This window comes from Monodelphis domestica, chromosome 1 (genome assembly GCF_027887165.1).
Source record: "Monodelphis domestica isolate mMonDom1 chromosome 1, mMonDom1.pri, whole genome shotgun sequence".
NCBI lineage: Eukaryota > Metazoa > Chordata > Mammalia > Didelphimorphia > Didelphidae > Monodelphis > Monodelphis domestica.
In genome coordinates this window covers 698537966-698561279 of record NC_077227.1, presented here as the reverse complement: position 1 = coordinate 698561279, position 23314 = coordinate 698537966, and the positions used below count along the sequence as shown (strand labels likewise).

Below are 23314 nucleotides of genomic sequence, written 5' to 3'. Positions count from 1 at the left end.
AGTCATCAAAGCATCTTCAGAAACCCAAGTTCATGGATCCCAGGTTTAGAACTCCTCCCTGTCTAAGCCCATTTAAAATAGGAGTCCTTTTGGTGAATGAGAACTCCGCAGGAAGAAAAACATTAGGTAAATAAAAAGAGATAGTCTAGTGAATCCTATCCCACCGAAGACTAGACAGGACCATAGAGGGATCTGTACAAAGCAATGAACACTGCTGAACTTTGAACTGGAGCTTTGAGAGGATCCACGATTGAGGCAGAGTCTGAGGTGTACTGAAAAACCAGTCATCATTCCCATGGAATTCTAGATCTGTTTCATTTACTTGCTAACATATACACTGAGATAGCTCTAGATGAGTTCTCAAACTTGTTTCTTTCTCATAGTCCCCTAGATACTCAACCCAGTCTCTTCCTCCAATTGACTGAAGCTTTGACTAACTTAGAAATAATGTTCTTGATTGGTTTGTTTCATGTATCTCTAATGTACTTAGGTAATATTATATTGATCCATGTCCATAGATAGTGCCCCCCTTCTGGGCTCCTGTCCCAATTTATACTCACATTTGCTGGTTAGGTACCCAGAGAGTGGTTACTACCTTGAAGTTCACTAGTGTGTTTTCTACAAACAATCAGCCAACACAAGGCAGCTAGGTAACTCCATTGATTGAAATCCAGGCCTAGAGAAAGAAGTTCCTGGGTTCAAATCTGGCCTCAAACACTGCCTAGCTGTGTGACCCTGGGCAAGTCACTTAACCCCCATTGCCTAGCCCTTACCACTCTTCTGCCTTGGAGCCAATACATGGTACTGATTCTAAGACCGGTTTAAAAAATCCAACAATCCACCAATATACTCAATTAGATCTTATCAAAGGCATTTGCTTAAATGGCATAATCAAAATGATAGCTTTAAAATATTCCTCTGCTCCCCTAAATCTGAAGCATGTTCTCACACATCCATATGGAATTGCTGGGAAGACCAAGCACAAACTTAAAAAGTACAGTGGTGCTGAGACCCAAAGTAAGAAAACACATGTGGCTAAAGCAATTTATAGCTAGTGATACTACAGGGCTCCAGGGTCCTTCCTGTGTTCATATAGTCCTCATACAACAACTCTGGGGGTGCAGCATCTTTGCTGGATGTTTCCCTTGGCTGGGATCCCAAAGACTAGCCTTATTCCTGACCGCCATCTCTCCTCTCTGCCGCCAGCCTCTCTTGAAGCTGTTTCTTCCCTTCTGTGATTTGGCTCTCTATCTAGACACATGCATCTCCACTCGTGCTAGATGGGGTGACTCCTACACGCCAACTCATTCCTTTTCCAAGCAACTTGACCACATTATGTGGGAAGAGAGAGAATTCCCTTTTCCCTGCTACCCTCAAGTGGGATTCCTCAAGGAGCCAGGCTCCTCTCCCACTGGCTCAAAAAGAGGAACTCCAATGCTGGGTAAGATATTTCCCTCTGGGCAAGATATCATGATCAATACTTCATGGCCATAGTGGGATGGAGATAAAAATCCCCTCCTTTCTACTCCTTGCAAGGCTACCAAAGCTAGATTCCCCGGGGAATTCAGGTCTCTCCCTAGAGCTTAAGCTGTGTAAAGGCCAGTTTGCTCCATTTAAGTCCATCAGAGAAAGTTGTTCACATAGTCCAATGAAATCAGGGCATAGATCTCTTCACAATTAGCTTAATACTTTGTTAATCCTTCTAATTACATTCTGAGCCTTCTGGGCTAGGAATTAGTCAAAGATCAACTCTCCTAGAGTCTTATTCCCTATTAAACTGTAATATCCAGAAGTCACGTCTTATATAACTTTATAACTTTCCTAGCACCAAGCACATTGTGCTGTATGGATTGGGGTTTAATCAATGTCAAAGTAACTGAACTGGCAAAAATTAAGACTAGATGAGGAATCAAAAGTCAAATAATAGTATACATACGGTATAAATGAGGGGATGGGGAATCAAATTTGGTACAAGAAGCCCTAGGTTCAAGTTCCAGCTCTGCTACTGGGAACAGTATTTCATCTTAGGCAAGTAATTCCCCCCCATGTGAGCCTCAGTTTCCTCCTATGTAAAATGAGGAGCAGAACTAGATCAGGAGTTCTTAACCATTTTGGGGTCCCAGTGCCTTTTTTGGCAGACTGGTAAAGTCCATGGATCCATTTTCCAAATAATGTTTTTAAAGGCACAAAATTAAATACATAAGGATACAAAGGAAACCAATTACATTGAAAACAAGGTATAATTTCCCCCAAACCCAAGTTCATAAACTCCCTGAAATCTATCCATTGACCCATTTAAGGAATCCTGGAAGAGATGATCTTTAAGGTCCCCTACAACTCTGCCATTATGAGATGTTAGACTGTTTCCAAAACCCAAAAGGATAAAGAGCAGAAGAGACAGTAAGAGAGAATGAGGTAGGATATACAGGAGAGCAAGAAGAAAATCATGCTAACATAGTTAAGAGAGAAAACTGAGCCATGGGAACTCTCCAGCACAGGGTAGAGTGGTGGGAAGCAAGGTCAATGAGAGAAATGTCAAAATCCCCAACGTTGTAACTCTGACAGATATAAATAAACATAATCCAAACACTGGATGTTTGGTATTACACTTGGACAACCTTCCCAGAAGTATTGCTTTTTGGGAATGATGGGAAAGATGTACCATTCTTTCCAGTATTCCATTGGAATCCTAACTAATCTGGCAACATTTCTCCAGAATATTCCTAGACTCTTCTTTTGAGTTAGACATTCTACTGCAAAATATAAACATTTGCAAAAAAAAAAACAAAAAAAACACACAATATGTAGAGATAAAATAAAACTTAAAGATAAGGGTTAAATATTAAAACTACATGTGAATTAGTGATTGATATGTAGAGAATAGTGATTTTGGTGTCTGGCAAGGCAGGATGAAGGTCAATCTGCTCTACCTTCCCTTCCTTCCTAACCTTGCTAAATAAAGCTCTTGGTAGGATTTACATGGACCTACACCACTGGATGAAACAAAGGCATTCTTTATACCTTTATACTCTAATTATAGAATGAGTTTAAGGTGTAATAACTTAGGGAGAAGCAAAGAAGTTCATGAATCAAGAATAATTTAAGCCTAGGATTTTTGATGGCTGGCTGAGTACAGCCCTGTGTCTGACTCATAGAAGAACCAAAATAACCACTGAGGCTATAGGCTAAACTCAAAGCTGGGTTACAACAGCACAATCTCTTTTTCTGAAGTTATGGAGGAGAACCAGCAAATTAAAGTTGATAGCAGAACTGCTGAAGATTAGTTGATTGCTGAACTATGAAGGAAGTACAGAACCCCAGAGCTTGCAGCATTTCAGAAAAAGCATCAGTCATATCAAAAACATAACGAGGCTCTAGCTGTGATATGGTCCTAGAAATAGTCACCGTTCTGCCTATACATGTTCCTTATGTATATACATTCTTATAAATGTGTTCCCCAGTCAACACACGTTCCCTATATATGATCTTTCTTCCACTAGTGGTGGAATTTGTGAGAATGTGTACCCTGAATGTATAAATGGGATTTTCCTTGTATATAACTTATTTAATTAAATGCTTCCTTCTTCGAACTAATATGTCCTATAGTTGATAGGGGCTGGGATGTTTTTATTTTTTTAAAAAACCCTTATCTGCTATCTTAGAGTTAATACTATATATTGGCTCCAAGCCAGAAGAGTGGTAAGAGATAGGCAATGGAGAGTCAAGTGATTTACCCAGAGCTAGGAAGTGGCGGAGGCCAGATTGGAACCCAGAATCTTCTACCTCTGGGTCTGGCTCTTTATCCACTGAGCCACCTAGTTCCCCCAAGCTGTTATGTTTTACAGATGCTAACTCAAAGCTTAAAGAAGTTTTGGGAGGGCCTAAGCCAAAAACTAAGGTAAATCTGCCTGCCCTCATAACATTTCCCTTTAATATCCATGTGAAAGAATAAAAAAACATTTGGGTAACTCAAACTTTATGAGATAAAACCATAAAGTAATAAAACTTCTAAAACTAGAGCACATATATACAAAAGAGCACTCATACAAAAATGTTTTCTTTGCTCCAAAGATTTATATATCATGGAATTTGGAGTTGGGGTAGGTAGGGGTCAGGCAAGTGAAATTGCATGGGATAATAGTTGAACTTGTAGTCAGAAGACTTTGATTGGAATCCTGGTTCTGCCCTATGCAAACTTGGTCAAGTAATTTAATATATCTGGATCTCAATTGTCTAAGCTCTGGAAAGATTGAACAATATAGGTCTTGAAGGTCCTTTCTAGTCTAAATCTATGATCTTTCAGAGCTGGTTCATTTTTTTAATCATCCTTATTACACTATAGTCACATCTCATTTTAAACCAAACGACTGTCACTCAACTTGGTCTCCACTTTTTATGCCTCTGAATGTTTTTTTAAGTAATTTCCAAAACTCAAGGAGGACAAGTGGACACCACTAAGGCTCTTTGGAAGAATGTGCCATTGGATCTGGAAACATTTCCAAAATAGTAGTTCTAAATATGTTTTGTGCCATGGCAGTATCATAAATTTAGAGCTGGAAAGGGGTAATCTAAGGCCCAGAGAGGTCTAGTTATTTGCTCAAGGTTTCACAGGTAATAAGTGGCAAAAAATGAGATGTGAATGCAAGTCTTTTTAATTAAAATCCAATGTTATTTCTATTGCGACACTCTGCCTCCTGACAGAATGACAAAATATTCACATGATAATCCGACTGGAGGTGATAGGAAGGAAAGAGTCACAGGGTTCTTTGCTAATCAAAATGATGGATACTTTCATGCCACTTCAAATAATATGCCCATGGATTGTTGTGATTGCTATTTGGTCATTTCAGTTTATCTTTATGACTCTTCATGACTCCATTTTGGGTTTTCTTAGCAAAGAAAATACTGGATACTGAAGTGGTTTTCCATTTATTTCTCCAACTCATTTTACAAATGAGGAAACTGAGGCAAATTCCCCATCCACTAATAATCCATTGCTAATGAAGTCAATCAGAAGTTATAACCAGGGCATTTCTACCAAACCCTTTGTGCAGAAGCTGAGAGAGCCAATTTTCAAAGTCCCCTTCCTCTCTGAACAGGGCAGCCAGTGGTTTGACCTTAAGGACTAGCAAACTAACACCAACATAACCAGTCAACAGGCATTTTTACCAAGGGCCTGGGACAGTGGCCATCAGGGGTGCAGTCTTGAAAATGACCGATATCTACCATAACTCATCGGAGAGTTCATGGAAGGCAGGCTTTCCAAAGTCAGGATGATGAATTCTCATGTCAGCATTCTTTGATGCCTTTCTCTTATCCATTGGAGGACACATGGTCTTCTTGGTCAGATAATATGTGTCACAGGCCATGTGCGTCAGCCCAGGCCCAGAGATTTGATGGAGCTTGACATTGGGATGACATTTGCCCTACACATCCACAAATCACAGGAGTTGGCAATTGTTTCACTCCATGTGGTGGCTGGCCAGTAGCTCAGAGGCGACTCTTCCCAGCTTTGGATTCTGAATGGAGACACTACACAGCCCTCTCCCCCAACTCCCACAGCCACTGAGGTTTTGTCAGCCTAGAGGACATCAAGAATAGTTACTTTATCATCTCCCAAGTGTGGTTTTGGCAGGCAAGGGAAAGAGTCATAATTCTCCGACCTTTAACCTCAGTGCATTCTACCCCAGCCTCTCTATCTCCTGATTATCTCATCCCTCTGGTGTGAATCACAGCCAGAAGCCATCATATTAGTTCTATTCCTTCTCACATAGGCTACTTGAAAAAAAGATGGTGGAGGATGGGAAAATTAAAACATCGCAAAGAAAAATGCTATGAAGTACTTGTCAGTGGGGAACAAAAATAATTACTCTGCTATTACGTAAGCAGAGCGGATGGGCAGCAGTACATGACTCTGCAAAATTGGGTGCAGAGGTTAAAAATGACTGGCAAGCCTGCCAACAGATGGCAAAGCCTGGGCTCATGCCCCAGATTTAAGCTTCAAGTGAAATGCCATGGTGCTACCAAAGCTGTTAAGTCTCCCGTGCAGGAATGACGCACCAGAGTGTTCTCCCGGACACAGATGCATTACCCAGGAATGAGGTCATCCACTTGAACTCTTATAGAAGAGAAGCAAAGGAACATAATATGGACACAGGAATGGGTTGTTTCTTCTTGTCTGCAATATATTCTCTTTGTGTTTAGGAGAACTTGCCAGAAGGATTACTCTCAGGGTTAAAGGATAGAACACCAACTTTAATTGAATGATGTGGGCTTGTACTGCAGCCTGAAGGCTCCATCTGTCTGGTCAAGGTTTGCTTGCTTCTAGACTCAACAGGTTTATGTTGAGTTCAGTTTTTTATTTGGATTTTCCCTTCTCTCAATTCCTACAGCACTTACAATCTATCATATAATTTCACCCTTAGTTATAACACAACCGTCTGTTATTATTGCTAACCATGTTCCATCCCAACTAAACTCTAATGGTGTCAATGGCAAGGACAAAGTCTCCTCCTTTTGAATCTCCCACAATACCTAACACTGTGCTGGGTAATTTAATTCAATAAGCATTGGAGTTATTCAGTCAAGACTTCTATCTCAAAGACTCATGAAGTGAAAGCAAATGATGGAGAGGCAATGGCATATAGAAAGAGTTGTGGACTTAGAGGAAGACCTGGGATCTTCTTGTGTCATTTCCATTTTACCCTGCCTCAGTTTCCTTGGGTTTAAAATGGGGAATAATGATATTTAATGCTATTCACTCCCCTCAGAGATTATTTCTGATTTCATCTGTTTATAACTTGTTTGTATATAATTGTTTGCAAGATGTCTCCTCCCCATTAGATTACGGATGAGGATACAGGCACAGTGGCCATGTGAGTTATCTATGGTTATGTAGCCAGTAATTGTGGGAAGTGATATTTGAACCAGACCTTCCAGATTCCAGATCCCAGACATTTCAAACTACTCAGCATTCTCTCAAAGATGCTGTGGGTTTCATCTGAGATTTCCATTTATTATTCCTACAGAATTTTCCTTAGGAATGCCACCAGTATTGGCGGTGCCCAGAAAGCAGGGGATTCCCCTGCTCTTTCTCTTCTCCAGGATAATCAATGCCCAGACAAGAACCAGAAATTTGAGAAAGTGTGAATGAAGCCAAGGACGACTCTTAGAGCTATTCATTCAAACCACCCAGAAATTCCAGGAATGAAATAGCAACAGCAATAGCAGACACCCCCACCACATTCCCAAAATGCAGGAAGACCTCTTCAGACATTGGGCAGAGACCTCAATTTCAAACTATCTGGGTCAGTACTAGATGACAGTAAATACAACTAAGGCTAGACTTGGCAGGAATGAATCACTTCCATAAAAAACAGAAAGTACTCGGTATGGCTGTTATTTGATATTTTCTAGGATATGGAAGAAAACAAATAAGTGCCAGCCTTAACTTGCTATCCTCTAGTAAGCTATGTGACCTCTCCAGTCCTCAGGTTTCTTTGCTATTAAATGGGGAATGACGGATTAGATAACTCCTAATGTCCCTTCCAGATCCAATTCTATCAGTCTGCAATCATTAGTTAATATACTAAGCACTGTGCTGAGTGCTGGCAATATGAAGATCAAGGAATGGACATTTTAATAGAGGAGAAAACACATACATATGAATACACACAACATATTCAAAATGAGTACAAGACAGTGTAAACTGTTGGGGTAGGGGGAGAGAAATCGGCAAATGCTTTATATAGATGGTAGCATTTGAATCGAGTCTTAAAACTAGGAATTCTAAAAGGCAGAAGTGAGGAGGAAGGGCACTCCAGGTGTGAGGGACTTCCAGATCAAAGGCACAGGGATGGAAGATGGAAAGTTGTTTGTTCAGAACATGAGCAGACTGGTATAGATGGATTGAAAAGTGTATCCAAGAGATCACAAATCTAGAACCATGGAATAATATGCAAGAAAATGAGAAAGATAGGAATGCTTATGAAGAGTATTAAATAATTGGGAATTTATATTTAATCTTAGAGGTAATAGGGAGCCACTAAAGAGTATTGAGTAGTGCAGTGATAGGATTAGACATGGCCATCACTTTGGTATCTCTTTGCATGTTGACTGGGGTGAAGAGAGACTTAAAGTCAGAAGACCAAATAGGAGGCTATTACAGTTGACTCAAATGATCAGATATTAAGAACTACTCAATGGCCTTGAGATGGGTACCAGATGTTGGGACCTTGCATTAGAAGTGATGTTTCTGTCAAAGGAAGGAATCTATTCAATCTGTAGCCATTCTTCAAGTCACTAGCAATTAGAGGAATGAAATTTAAGTAACGCTGAAGTTGTAACCCATATCCACCAAATTGACAAGGACAACGAAAAGGGCAAATTACAATTGTTCAAGGAGTTGTGGGAAAACCAGACTAATGTACTCTTGGTGAGGCTGTGAATTGGTTCATTCATTCTGGGAAGCACTATAGTGTGCCCTAAAATCACTAATATATGCAACACCACTGCTAAACTTGTACCCCAAATTGGTGAGGAAAAAAAGGAGGAGGAGAAAGAAGAAGAGAAGGAGGAAAAAGAGGAGATGACCCATGGTCACAAACATATTTATAGCAGGTTCTTTTTGTTATTAAAAAAAACTAGAAATGAAGAACGGGGGTGGAATGGGATGTTATTACACTATGAGAAATGATGAAAGGACAGATGTAGAGAAATCCTGGATGATTTATATGAACTGATACAGAGTGAAGTGAGAAAAACTAGGAAAATAACTTATATGATAACACTGTAAAAACGAGCAACATTGAAAGCCTGAAGAACTCTGGTCAATGCAATGACCCATGATCATTCCTGAGGACCAGTGATGAAGCCTTCTACCCAACTCCTGACAGGAGGGTGATGGGCTTAAGTGGCCAAATAAGTCTCAGCCAATACAGTTTTGAACTCAGTCCGTTGGGAATTCATCTTGCTTGACGATTCTTACTTGTTATAAGGACATTGTTCTGCAAAGGAGTTTTCCTCTCCACAGTGGGAGATTAAGTGAGGAAGGGAGGGAGGATAGCAACAGGGTGCCCCCAAATGGGAATGGGGGCATCACTGAAGCATTTTTAAATGCACAAAAGAGAACAGAAGAAAGGTATCAGGAAAACATAGGTAAGAAGGACAGCTTTGAAAATTACATATTTCTTCTACTTCAGAACCAATACTTAGTATCAATTCTAAGGCAGAAGGCAAGGGTTCTAAGTCAAAATTTAAAAAGAAGGTTACAAGTTGAATTAATTATATACTTAAAAGGAAAATAAGTTGCATATAATAGATTCACGATCTTTTTTTGTTCTGTTTTTACACATGGAAATGATAATTTTATCTGGTGTTTTTTAAGCTGATTAAAAAATGTTTCTAAGTGATGTTCCCAGCTATGGTGTGATTACTCATGGTATTGGCATAGTCCAAAGAAATGAAAATATGAAAGCCCTACAGAATGGAGCGTGTGCCTGGCCAGTGCTATTCACAGAGGACAGTGTATTTGCCAACTACACCAACCTGTAGAGAGCCGGGAAATCTGTTGGGAACCTTATCATGTATTTGTATTGAGAATAGCATGAGAGTAGATCCAGGCATGGATTGCTCTTAAGCAATGGTCATCACTGATACACAATGTGATCCAAGGGCTCTAAAAGACTTCAAAATTGTCCAAATTGATTTGAAAATGAAAAATTCTGACACAAAGCAGGTAGGCATCCCAGTGGATAGAGCATTGGACTTGTGTCTGAAGGACTGGAGTTCAAATACTGTCTTAGACACTTAGAAGCTCTGTGACCCAGAGCAAGCCATTTAACTTCTTTTAGACTTCACTTTCCTCATCTGTAAAATGGGTATAATCTTAGTACTTGCCTGCCTTCAAGTGAGATAACTTAACTGCTTCACAAAACTCCACAAAACAAACTTCACAAAAGAGTTACTGTAAATACCAGTTATTTTTTTAAACCCTCACCTTCCATCTTAGAAACAATACTGTGTATTGGTTCCAAGGCAGAATAGCATTAAGAACTAGGCAATGGGGGTTAAGGGACTTTCTTAGGGTCAAACAGCTATGAAGAATCAGAGGTCACATTTGAACCCAGAATCTTTCCTCTCTAAGCCTGGCTCCAGTTGCCCACAAGTTCTAGCTATTATGTAAGACTCAGAGTTGATGGCAATGGGCAATGTCCAAAAAGACTGATTTAGAGTACACACACACACATAAAAATCAAACCCTCAAATCTGAATCACAACCTTTCCCATCATTAGGCATGTGGCCATAGGCAAGTCCTCTCTGGACGTGAGTTTCTTCATCTGTAAAATGGAAAAGTTAAACAAGGTGATTCTTTGGTCCCTTCTTGCTCTAAATACAATGGCCCAGGGAGCAGTGGACTGAGATCCAGGCTCAGAGACGGGAGGTCCTAGGTTCAAATCTGACCTCAGACACTTGCCAGCTGTGTGACCTTGGGCAAGTCACTTGACCCCCATTGCCTAGCCCTTACCACTCTTCTGCCTTGGAACCAATACACAGTACTGATTCCAAGACAGAAGGTAAAGGTTTAAAAAAAATTTTTAATTAAAAAAATATATAAATACAATGGCCCATGGCAGCTAGGTAGCACAGTGAATAGACCATGATGCCTAGAGCCAGAAAGATCTGGTTTCGAATTTAACCTCAGATACTTTCGAGCTGTGTTATCCTAGGCAAGTCACTTACCCCCGTTTACTAAATAATAATAATAAAGTATGTTAATAAATAAATTTGATGGTCCTCGAGCATGTCCTATGTTTGCATGTGTAGATTTAAAGCTTTTACTACCCTTAAAATTGGGGGCTATTATATGTACATAGGTACCCAATCTATTTTCATGTACTCTATATTTTCATACGCTGCATGTGTGCATGCGGCTCTGTGTATATATACATACATACACGTGCCTCTATGTTTATAAATATATATATCAAGCACGTGCGTGTTACACGTATGCATATGCATATTTATGAATGGTCCTTGTAGATACTACCTTTAAGGGAACTGAGGCTGAAGCAGTAATAAAGGCAGGCCAGTGAGCTTGGGATCCCAGCCTCCCCTTAGACTCCTCTTCAGACAGTGCCTGGTTGATTCAGTAGTTTCAGAGAGCACTTTGTTTGGCAATGCCAAAGTCTATCTGAAAATACCTCCTCTCTCCCCGTAAAGCAGAAGACTCGAAGTTCCCCGGGAATAAATACCGTTTGGCCCCGTTTTCTGCCTGGTGCTACTTTCCCTAAAATGAGAACAAATTGGCTGTGTTAAACACGGGCTGGGGGTGGGGAGGAAAGAGCCGGAGAAGAGGTGATCCAGGATTTTGATCCAGTCTGGAGAACAATTCCTTCTTTCAAGGCTTCTCCCAGAGAGCTTATAACTGGATGGATGTTACATTGTACAAACTCATCATAAGCCTTTTATCCCAACTCTCATCTTCTGTCTTAGAATCAATACTAAGTATCAGCTCCAAGATAGAAGAGCAATAGGAGCTAGGCAATTGGGGAGGGGAGAGGGCAGTGAGTGACTCGACCAGGGTCACATAGCCAAGAAGCATTTGAGGCCAGATTTGAACCCAAGACCTTCCATCTCCAAACCTGTTTCTCTATCCACTGAGTTACCTAACCACCCCATAAGCCTTTGCAGTAGAAACCTGCCACCTAGCTGCCCCTAAAAATGAGAGTATCTTTTTTTTAACCCTTACCTTCTATCTTAGTATCAATTTTTAAGACAGAAGAGTGGCAAGGGCTAGGCAATCAAAGTGTTTTGCCCAGGATCATACATCTAGGAAATGTCTGAGGTCAAATTTGAATCTAGGACCTCCCATCTCCAGACCTGTATCTCTATCCACTGAGCTACCTAACCACCCCATAAGCCTTTGCAGTAGAAACCTGCCCTAAACATTTTGTGAAGTCAGATTTGAGAGGAGATGAACCTGTTAGGGAGATTCATTACTAAACTAACTGGGAGACTAGCTAGGTGACTCAGTAAATGGAAAGCCAGGTCTAGAAGCAAGAGGTCCTGGGTTCAAATCTGACCTCAGATACTTCCTAGCTGTGTGACCCTGGGCAAGTCACTTAACCCCCATTGCCTATGTATCCTAACTGCTACATAGTATTAATTCTAAGACAGAAGTTAAGGATTTTTTTTAAAGAAAGAATGGTATTTTGGGGTTAATGTCACAGAAATTCTCTTGCAAGCGAAGCCAGCATAATTTCAAAGTTTGGGATTATAAGAAATAGTAAAATATAACATCTGAATTGAATTGGGAACAGTGGCTCCTAACTTGGATTCTCACCCATATTTTCCCAATCTCCCTCCCATCTTCCTGTGACATAAGTAAATAGCCCCCACCCTGGGTGGGTACTGCCTACCTCCAGGACAAAGTAACTACACATTTGAGGTGGTTCTGTGGTCATTGTCAGGCTTGGGGAGGGCCGGGCTGCACAAATGTTAAAGGGAAGCCTGTATTAAGAGGCTACATTATGGACCAGGGGGATCCTGGTGGAGGGAAGCAGGGAAGCCCTGGATTTGGAATCAGAAACCCTAGATTCAAATCTCAGTCCTGATATTGGCTCCCTATTTGACCCTGATCCAGTTCCTTTCCCTCAGTTTCCTGATATGAAAAATCAGAGATTTGGACTCTCTGGATCAGGGCTAAACTGGTGATTATAATCAGGAATAATCTTAACCTGGGGACCATGAACTTCTAGAAAAATATTTGGATAACTATTTCAAGATAATTGGTTTCCTTTGTAATCCCCTGAATTGTATTGTATGCATTGGAAAACATTCTTAGGAGGAATCTAGAGGTATTTCCAGATGGTCTGCCAGAAGGGTCCATGATACATAAAAAGTTTAAGAACCTCTGGGTTTCAGGGCAGCCAGGTGGTTCAGTGGAATGAGAGTCAGGCCTAGAGATAGGAGGTCCTGGGTTCAAATCTGACCTGAGACACTTCCTAGCTGTGCAACCCTGGGCAAGTCACTTAACTCCCATTGCCTAGCTCTTACTGTTCTTCTGCCTTAGAACCAATATGTAATTTTTTAAAAAGAACTTCCTGGCTCTAAGGGTGATCTCTAGGGTGTTCCAACTTTTCCAGAATATTCTAGAACTTCTAGAAAATTCTAGAATAGAGTCAATACCACAATTGTTTTTTTCCCCATCAATATTAAATATCAATTCTAAGACAGAAGAGTGATAAGGGTTAGGCAATTAACATAGCTAGGAAATATCTGATGCCAGATTTGAATCCAGGTCCTCTCAACTCCATGCCTGATGGTCTATCCACTGTGCTTCCCTGCCACCCCAATACTACTCTGATTGATATAATTAATATGATATTCCTTGGCTGTTCTCCTGTTTTCCCACCTAGACCTAGGCCTTGACTTACCAAGTCAAGGATGGGGACAATGACTCCTTTTGCATCCCCTCATAGTTAACATATTACTGAACAGACTGCAGGTACCGAATGCTTTCTGAATGCCCGGTGAGAAATAGCTGGCTTTCTTAAGGCGTTTGTTATTCATCTGATTGGGCTACGAAGGAATATTACAAGTAGCCTCTAATGAATAGGCAACTGACTTCGTAACAGAGGACCAGAAACAGGCAGCACATTCTTCTTGGAGAAAGGCAAGCCTTCTGCTGCTTGTAAATATACTAACAACTTCTCCTAACTGAAGAAGTCAACTTGTGCAAGAAACAGCTCAACCCTGGAGGAAAGAAAAGTTTTAGCTCCTAAAAAAAGAAAACAAAACAAACCCCACGCCCATCTTTACTATTTGACTTTGCTCTGAAATATCTAGGCCAGCTGCAGAAGTATGACTAGCTCTTCCCTATCCGAACAAAGCAAAAGATGTAAATTTGCCAAGCATTTGTACACTTGGAGGCAAATCAGGGGCATCATTAGAAGAAGGGCTTGCCCTGGACACAACACACCTTGCTCTTACAAGCCCAGCTAGGCGGTGCCATAGTACATAGAGCACTGAGCCCAGAGTCAGAAAATCTGAGTTCAAATTTGGCCTCAGATCTTTATTGGGTGACCCTAAACAAGTCATTTAACTGCTTTCTGCCTCAGTTGCCTCATCTGTAAAAAAGGGGGAAATAAAGCACCTATCAACCAGCGTTGTTTTACAGATTGACTGAAATAATATATGTAAGCACTTTTCAAATCTCAAAGGACTGTATAAATATTAGCTATTATTATTTTGTTGTTCAGTCATTTTTCAATCTTGTCTGACTCTTTGTGACCTCATTTGCAAATGATCTTTGAATCCTGGCAAAGATCCTGCAGTTGTTTGCTATTTCCTTCTCCAGCTCATTTGACAGATGAGGAAAATTGAGATTAAAAGGGTGAAGTGACTTGTCTAGGGTCACACAGCTAGTATATGTCTGAGCCTAAATTTGAACTCAGGAAGATGAATCTTTTTGTCTGGCACTGTACCATGTATTATTATGAGCATTCTCAGATATGAATGTTTCCCAAACTCTTTTGAGAGTTAAAACAATTTTATTTAAAGTTATTTTATTTTCCCAATTACATGTAGCAAAAATTTTCAACATACATTTTCCGAAATTATAAGATCCAAATTGTCTCGCTCCCTCCCTTCCCTTCCCCATCTTGGAAATGTTAAATAACTTGATCTAGATTATGTGTGTATTATAATTCTTTTGCCAGTTTTTCAAGAAAAAATAAACCTGTTTTAGTGATATTTTTCCTCTAAAATACACGCAAGGAGATTTGTATTGTTGAAATAACATCATCTATGCAACAATCCATTGGCACATAATAATATTAATTTTCCCTATTAAAAAAACCCTTTTCCATTAACTTTGTCCTTGGGGTATCCTGTATCCTGCAAGTTCAATTCTCCTCTCCTGTAAGATCAGTAACTAGGGTTTCCCTTAGTATATTTTGTGGCCCAAAGGATTCTATGGCCAAATCAAGGAATGCCAAGGGTCATGAAATTCCAGGAAGTGCCTATGTGCTAAGCATGATGCTAGCTTCTGGGGCCAAAGACAAAAATGAAATAATCCTTACCCTCCAGAAGCTTATTTCCTAAGGGAAGAAGGAATAAGCCAATGCCTGTGCTATTCTAGCAGACTGCGACTGACAACATTAGCTTCTGGGGATATTGTTCAAGCCAAGAATAATACTCTTAAAATACAAATTAAATGTTGGATGTAGGGTACAAAAAAACTTTATAGAAACTTTGCTGGCTTTTGTCCAGATTCTTTAAAAGAGAAAAAAGTATAGGATCATGCATACAGAACTGGAAGTGATTCCCTCCTTTTACAGAAGGGGAAACTGAGTTCTCAAGGAACAAACATGGTGCCTGGCACCTAAAAAAGGCCTAATAAATGTTTGTGGACTGACTGAGAATTGGGTGACCCAAGATCACACAGATAGTAAATTTAGAGCTAGGATACGAACCCAGGACTTAGAGGCAGTGGAGAAAATATGAATTCTGCAGCCAGCAAGGACCCAGATTCAAATTCTACCTCTGATAGTTATGGCCTGAGTGACCATAGACAAGGAAGTTAATGTTATAGTACTTCAGTTTTCTAATCTATAAAATGGGGTGGGGCTATATTAGATGATCACTAAAATTTCTCCCAGGACTGAAGATTTTTGTGCATAAGATGAGAAATGTTCAAGGGAAGTCAGTACCAAAAGTGGTGTGGTAAGGAACAAAGAAGATATGTTAGGCTCAGTCAACTCTTTAAAGGGGCTGGGATCCCACTGAGAAGCCAAGCAAACTGGAATGGAGCTCTCCCTAGACTTCCAGAACTTCTGGTAGAGCCTGATGTCCTGCTCTAGGAGGATCAAGGGATCCTAGCCTTAGAACAGGAAGGGGTGGATTGCTGGATTGAATGCCAGACTGGAGGCCAACAAGAACATTCCTCTTCCTGTGCAGGAGGCAAGAAGCAGGTCAAATCCACCATCAGACACTTTCTAGCTGCGTGACCCTGGGCAAGTCACTTCACCCTGTTTGCCTCAGTTTCCTTATCTGTCAAAGGAGCTGGAAAAGGAAATGACTAACCACTCTAGTATCTTTACCAAGAAAACCCCAATGGGGTCATGAGTCAGACATGACTAAACAACAACAGTAGGTCACTTTGGTTAGAATATAAATTATTTTATTTTCTCATTTACATATAATAACTATTTTGAACATATGTTTTCTGAAATTATAAGATCTTTCCTCCCCACTCTTGGAGATGGTAAACAATCTGATCTAGATTATGCATGTATTATCACTCCTTTGTTCCATTAGACTATGAGCCCTTGAGAGTAAGGACTGAACAGCCTCTCTTTATATCCACAGCACTCAGCATTAGCACCTGGCAGACAGTAGGCACTTAATAAATGCTCACTGCCTGACTATGGGAGAGGAAATGTGTAATCCACCTGGCAAGAAGAAGCTCGAGTCATATTGTGATGAGCTTTAAAGGGAAAAAAAAACAGAAGCATTTGTTTTTTTTATCCTACGGAGCCACTAAAGCTTCTTGGGCAGGAGAGTTATATGGTCAGCCCTCTGCACTTGGTGCAGTGGTGCAAGCCCAGCATCCTTGCTGCTGGGAAGCTTGAGGCAAGGAGATCATTTGAGCTCAGAGTCTGAGGATCAAGGAGACAGTCAGGTTGCTCAGTGGATGGAGAACCAGGACTAGAGATGGGAGATCCTGGATTCAAATGTGGTCTTGGGTACTTCCTAGCTGTGTGACCCTGGGCAAGTCACTTAATTTCCATTCACTCTTCTGCCTTGGAACCATACAGTATGGATTCTAAGACAAAAGCTAAGGGTTCCAAAAAAAAAAGAAAAAAGAATGTGTGGATCAAATGAGATATTTGTGAAGTACTTAGCTCAGTGCCTGGCACATAGTAGGTGCTATATAAATGTTACCTATTATTATTATAGGTCCACACTAAGTCCAGCAGCAGTAAGGTGTGTGCAGGTTTGGAATGCCACAAGGCTGCCCAGATGGGAAATGGAGCAAGTCAAAACTTCCATGCCAAACAGTGGTAGCCACTGAACTGCTAATATTGGGAAGACAGAGAAACCCAGTTAAAAAAAAATAAGATATGAATGTGGCAACCATAGGGATGAATTGAAGAGGAGAGGGGCTGAGTGCATGGAAGCCAATTAGGATCCTATTGCCATCATCTGGGCAAGAGGTGATGAGAGCCTGCCCTAGGCTGGAATATAGGCAGACAAAAAGAAATAGATATTAAATATCATGGAGTTGATATGAGAAGGAAGGGAATAAATATTTACCAAGCACCAACTAAGTGCTAGGAACTATGATCATGCTTTACGATCATGTTTGGTTTGATCTCTGGAGAGTCAATGTTATGATCATTCCCCATTTTGCAGTTGAGGAAACTGAGGCAAACCAAGGTGATGTGGCTTGCCCAGGATCTCACAGTTAGTAAGTGCCTAAGAATAGATTTGAACTCAAGTCTTCCTGACTCTAAGCCCAGCACTCGATCCACTTTGCTACCTGACTGTCATAATATTTAGCAGCTGATTGGCTACTGGGGATGGAGGAAGCTAGGAAGAGTAGAGAGTCAAGGATGACCCCTCATTGTACAGGTGAAGAAACTGAGGTCTGGAGTAATTAAACATCACAGCAGACAAGTGGCAGAGCTCCTAGGGCATAACTGTCTTATGCTTCTTCAGACTTGCAGGTTGGATATAAAGGTCATGCATGGCCAAAGCCAGACAGAAATGGGTCTTTTCCATTCATGTGAACTAATTCTGACATTTCTCTAAAAAACAGTAAAAAGGGATTCCAAACAGAAGACTGACCTTTTGGCGGCATTGCCAGTGTGCATGAGCAGGAAGGGAGGCTTCCCAGAAATGGAGATTTCCAGGGCATTTTGAGTATAGCTATGGCCCAGCCCTGTGAGTCCATGTGCTAACAGACTTGATACACAACCTGTGTATAACTGGGCCTCTTTAAACTGCTGCCGAGGGCACTGAAAAGTGAAGTGACTTGCTTAGTTCACACAGTCAATATGTGTCAAAGGTGGTCCTTGAACTCGGGTCTTACTGACTCCAAGGCTAGCCCTCTAAAATATAGGAGCTGATTTCTTTTACATATTCCTTTAAGGTGTGTATAACACTATAGGGCTCTAGGTGTCTCAGTGGATATAGAGTGCCAGGCTTGGAGTCATGAGGGCCTGAGTTCAAATCCAGCTTTAGATACTTCCTAGCTGCATGATCCCAGGCAAGTCACTTTGCCTCATTTCCTCAAGAGTCAAATGAACTGGACAAGGAAATGGCCAACCATTCCATTATCTTTGCCAAAAGAAATCCCAAAGAGTCAGGCATGACTAATCAACAATATCATTTGACACAGATTATCAGATTATCTCATTTGATATTTACATCTACTCTACGCAACAGGATCTCTTAATATTTCCTGAGAGCCCCAGAGAGGCTGAACGTATGAGGTGTGACTTTGACTTTGTGACTCCTAGTTGCCTCCTATTTATTCTTTTACCTATTATGCCAAACTACCTCCCTCATAATAAATTGTCCTTTAGTCATTTTGCAGTCATGTTCAACTCTTGGTGACCCCATTTGGGGTTTTCTTGGCAAAGGTTCTAGAATGGTTGGCCTTTTCCTTCTCCAGCTCATTTGACAGATGAGGAGGCTGAGACAAACAGGGTTAAATGATTTGCCCAGGATCACACAGCTAGAAAGTGTCTGAAGCCAGATTGGAACTCAGGAAGACACTCCAGGCCTGGTGCTCTGTCCACTGTACCACTTAGCTGCCTTACTGATAAAAAATAACATTTGAAAAATATACTGGCTTGAAGTTGCTCAATCCTAGCAGAACTGTGTTTCTCAAACTGTGGTTTGAAGCAATCTAGGGAAGATAAATCTCACTCTGACAGATTAAACTGAAAGGTCATCTCCCAAGAATACAAGGCATGGCCCTTTTGAAAGGGGAGTCTGTTCTGGGATGGACCAGGATTACCCAGCCAGAGCCACAAAGAAAGGCTCACAGGGGGTCACGGGAACAGCAAGAGATCCATTCTCTCTGCTCAAAGCAGTAGGACCCAATGGGGACTTCAAAAACTTCTCCAAGACATTAAGTTTTCATTGGGACTGTCATTAGGAAGCTTCCAGGGCAAGAAAGGGAAGGAGAAGGAACTAAATCCCTTCCTCCCCTGATCCTACACCCCTCTCCACCCCAGAACAAGATGTGCTTAGTTTGAGGGCTTAATGGATGCTCTCAGATTCCTGTCACATGAAGTTATGAGCATCTATTCAGCTGAACAAACTGAAAAAAAAATACCCAGACTATATTTTTCTTCCTTTAAAATCCATCAGCCCCAACTGAGTGATGCCATGCGAGCACATCTGGGATTGATCAGAAACCAATGAGTCTGCAGAAATGGTCTCCTGGGCCCCAAGCAGTCAGACACAGAGGCACCTCACATACAGAACAAATCACGGCTGGTGACAAAGTCAAGGTATTTTCCAGATCAGTCAAAGCAAGGAAGGTCACCATTCGGTGAGGGGTCCCTTGCCCAAACAATTGTCAAACTTTAGCACAATAGACCAGATATGGATGCTCTTACAGGAGTTGTATTTTCTCCTTTTGGAGAGATGAATTGAACGTGATCACTTCTCTAAGCAAATTCAGTACTCCAGTACTCCACCCATTTCCAAGTGGACCAAGCAAACTCAACTCTCTATTACTTCCTTTCAAAGTCTCTAAACTCAGACCCTCCTGGCAAGGTTGAGAATTTTCCATAGTGTGTGGCAGAACTTTACTCCTTACACCCACCCCCTTCCCCAAACCACTCCAGGCTTTGCCCTCCCACCCCCTTCCCCCATCTAGAATATCAGATTTACCCTGTGTCAAAATCTTGAATTATTGCATCCCTACAAAATTCTGATTGTTTGGGTGATGATCATGGATTGTTGGTCTTTGGAGAAAGCCCTTACTGATCATCTACACCAAATCTCTTATTTTACAAATTCTAGTGAGATCCCCAGTTCTACTTAATTATTATTATTTATAAAACTTCCAGGATAATAGATATCCTCTTCTTCATTTCCCCTTCCTGGGAACATTGTCCTACTTCTTATACTATACTATGGGAATTTTCAAGTGTAGAATTCTGGGATCTAGAATTAGGAGAGATGATATAAACTAGTTCAAATTAAGGCTCAAGGAAGGAGCAAGGATGGCTCTACCAAGATTCAAAATAATCAACACATATTCAACAAAATTCAACAATAAATGGCTGTCAGGATTTGAACTCAGATTCCAAATCTGGCACTCAGTTCCCAACACCATGCTGGCATGTTCTTATATAGTTGATGTCATGAGGACTGTCCCTCAAATTTGAAGAGATTGAAAGTAAAGATATAAAAAGGGAGAGAAAGAAATCAGGAGGTCCTAAAGAATACCCATACAGCATTCAGAGAACTGCTAGATTTCTGGGCTAGAGGCAAAATGCCAGGTACCCTCAGTGTGAGTACCATGTGTAAGCCCCCAGCAATGTCTCTTTTGGCATGGGTACCCCCTTTGCTCACGGTGACCACTCTGGGCAAGGATCCACTTAGCCCACCCATTTCATACAAAAGAACTAATGAAAACCCAAGAGAATGTACTCAGTGGAAGTCCTGAGCCTCACGGTGAGTGGGTAGGTTTGTACCAAAATATACATACTCTACATAGGAGTGGCCAAACATCATACAAGGTTTGAATTCAGCATTGGCTGAAAGTGAAGACTGTCATTTACACAAGTACACTCTGTTTTATGAAGAAGGGGGAAAAGGAGCAACCGCTCGTCCAGAATTCAAGCCGATTTTAAATTAAAGTAACTTACCCTAAAGCCTACTATTCTTGTAAGCCCAGCTTAAGTCCTGCCTCCTCCAAGAAACTTTCTAGGTGCCAGCCCTTGGCGATCACTGCTTCCTCTGAAGTCTTACATCAGTTACTGACAACACAAATCACCCTAGACTTAGCCTACGTTATCTTCTCCTGTAACAAAACTTTGCAAGTCCAGAGCTGCCCTCTTCGACTAGATGTTCAACCCATCAGGAGATTTCTTTGCCTCTGACAGCCAGCATACAGAAGGTGCTTCAAGAGTGTCTTCCGATAATAGAAGCTGGCAGAATGAAGGCTTAATTCAATCATTCAAACCCTTCTAAGACCATGATACATGGACAGATGTCTTGGCATTCATCATTCATATGTGCCCATCCATCCCTAATACCTGAATACATAGGGATCCCTGACAGAACCACATCACCATCTTCATTACTATTTGAGTGCTTCCTACAATTACACATGATCTAGTGCAGAGTGCTAGCTTTGGGGGCAAAGGCTCTAGATTCAAATCCTCACTTTGTGACTTACTACTTGTGTAATCCTGATAAAGTCACAAGCTCTACTCTCTTCAATTTCTTTGCCTGCAAAAAATCTCCCGCATCAAATTTGAGGGACAGTTCTGATGGCAGCAAATAAAAAACCATGTCACTGTGGTATTGGGAAAAGAGCGCCAGATTTGAAAATGGCGAGAATCTGATTTCAATTTCTGCATCCGGTTTGGTCCAGGTGACTTCTAAAGTGATCTGGCTCAATCTTTCATCTTAAATCACTTACTCTCTCTATGCCTCAGTGTTGTTAGCTATAAAATGAAAGGTTTGGATTAGATGATAATTTACTGATAACAGACTTGGTCTATGAAGCAACAGTCCTGGGTTTGATTCCCCACCCTGATACTTACTAGCTATAGGACTCTGGACAGATGATTTTTATTTCTCTGGGGCTCAATTTCTTCATTTGTAAAATAAGAGCAATAAAGCTTACACTTCCTGTCTTCTGAGACTGTCAGGAGAGCACTCTTCCTAGTTGTGTGACCCTGGACAAGTCACTTAAAACCCCCATTTGTCTTACTAAGACAGAAAAGTAAGAGTTAAAAATAAGTAGACACACAGAGAGAGAGAGAGAGAGAGAGAGAGAGAGAGAGAGAGAGAGAGAGAGAGAGAGAGAGAGAGAGAGAGAGAGAGAAGTTTGACATTGTCCTTTCCTAGTCTAGAGCTTAGGATCCTATAGAAGTCACTTTACTTAACTTGAGTCTCATCTGTAAAATGGGAATAGGCAGTCATGAAGCACTTATTAAGAATTTATTCTACAGCCCAGGAACTGGATAAGGATACTTTCTCTACCACTGACTCTGGAAACTAACTTTAAACTTTTTGAACTATTGTTATGATTACAATGTGTCAGAGTGAAAACTTTTAAGTGTGAGCACAGATTAAGAACTGGAAGAGGTAATTTAATTCAACTCCCTCATTTTACAGACGAGGAAATTGAGGCACAGAGATTAAGTGACCCCCAAGAATTCACAGAGACTAAGCAGGAGCGCAGGATCTGAAGCTGGGGTCTCAGCGTCCAGCCTTCCCCCTTTGCCTCTCGCCTCCGCAGCTCTTTTAAATTCCCAAGAAGCAAAGAACCCTTAGAGTTTGTTTGGACTTGGGGGAAAATGAATGAGTTCTCAGTCCTCCAGATGAAAACTCACTTAAAAAAAGATTGAAAAGGGACAACCGGCGGGCACTCACCTCCGGGGAGCTTCCAATCCTTGGCGAGTCCGTGCTGGAGCTGAGCAGAGCTGAAGGATGCCCCGCAGATCCCAGCAGTCCGCTGCGAGTGAGGAGCTGCCCCGCAGGTCCAATGCCTCTTATGCTCGGGCCCTATGCCCCGCTCCCTCCCCGGAGGGCGGGCTTGGTTCCTCCGGGGCCAATAAGAGGACGGGGGGATGGGACACTGGGGGAAGGGGGACTGGGAGGATGAGGAAAGATTTGCTCTCTTCGCTGCCCCGCGGGGAGAGTGAGAAGGAGGCGAGTGGAGACTGGGGTGAGAAGGGGAGGGGGCGGGATGAGAGACTAAAGAGATGAAAGGAGACTAAGGAGACAGAGACATAGACAGAGAGAGAGAAATAGAGAGATGGGGCGGGAGGGAAGGGGGACAAAGGGAATGAACGTTTCAGAAACGAAGGATCCAAGGAATTGGGGATAGGGATGGAGAGACTTTGAGACTTGAAAGGTGGGGAGTGAGGGGAGTTAGGGATGTGAGAGGGTGAAGGGAAGGAAGTTGAAGGGGATTCGAAGATGTGGAGGGATGAGGGCTTACATAGACAAGTCACTGTGGTGAAGAACCGAGGGCCTAAGTGGAGTGCGGGTCCGGGATGAAATGCGGGGATTGTCCTTCCATCCCTGCTTGGGGAGTCTCTATGCACA

General features: G+C 41.5%; 1 protein-coding gene across 1 annotated transcript in view; it reads right to left on the bottom strand.

The window, feature by feature from the left end:
• The window catches only part of CRISPLD2 (cysteine rich secretory protein LCCL domain containing 2), a 90820-nt gene extending 68072 nt beyond the window's left edge, over positions 1-22748 (bottom strand). Inside the window, exon 1 of the mRNA XM_001375058.5 lies at positions 22637-22748. The gene's annotated coding sequence lies outside the window, so the exon portion shown is untranslated. The remainder of the gene's footprint in view (positions 1-22636) is intronic.
• Between the last annotated feature and the right edge of the window lie 566 nt (positions 22749-23314).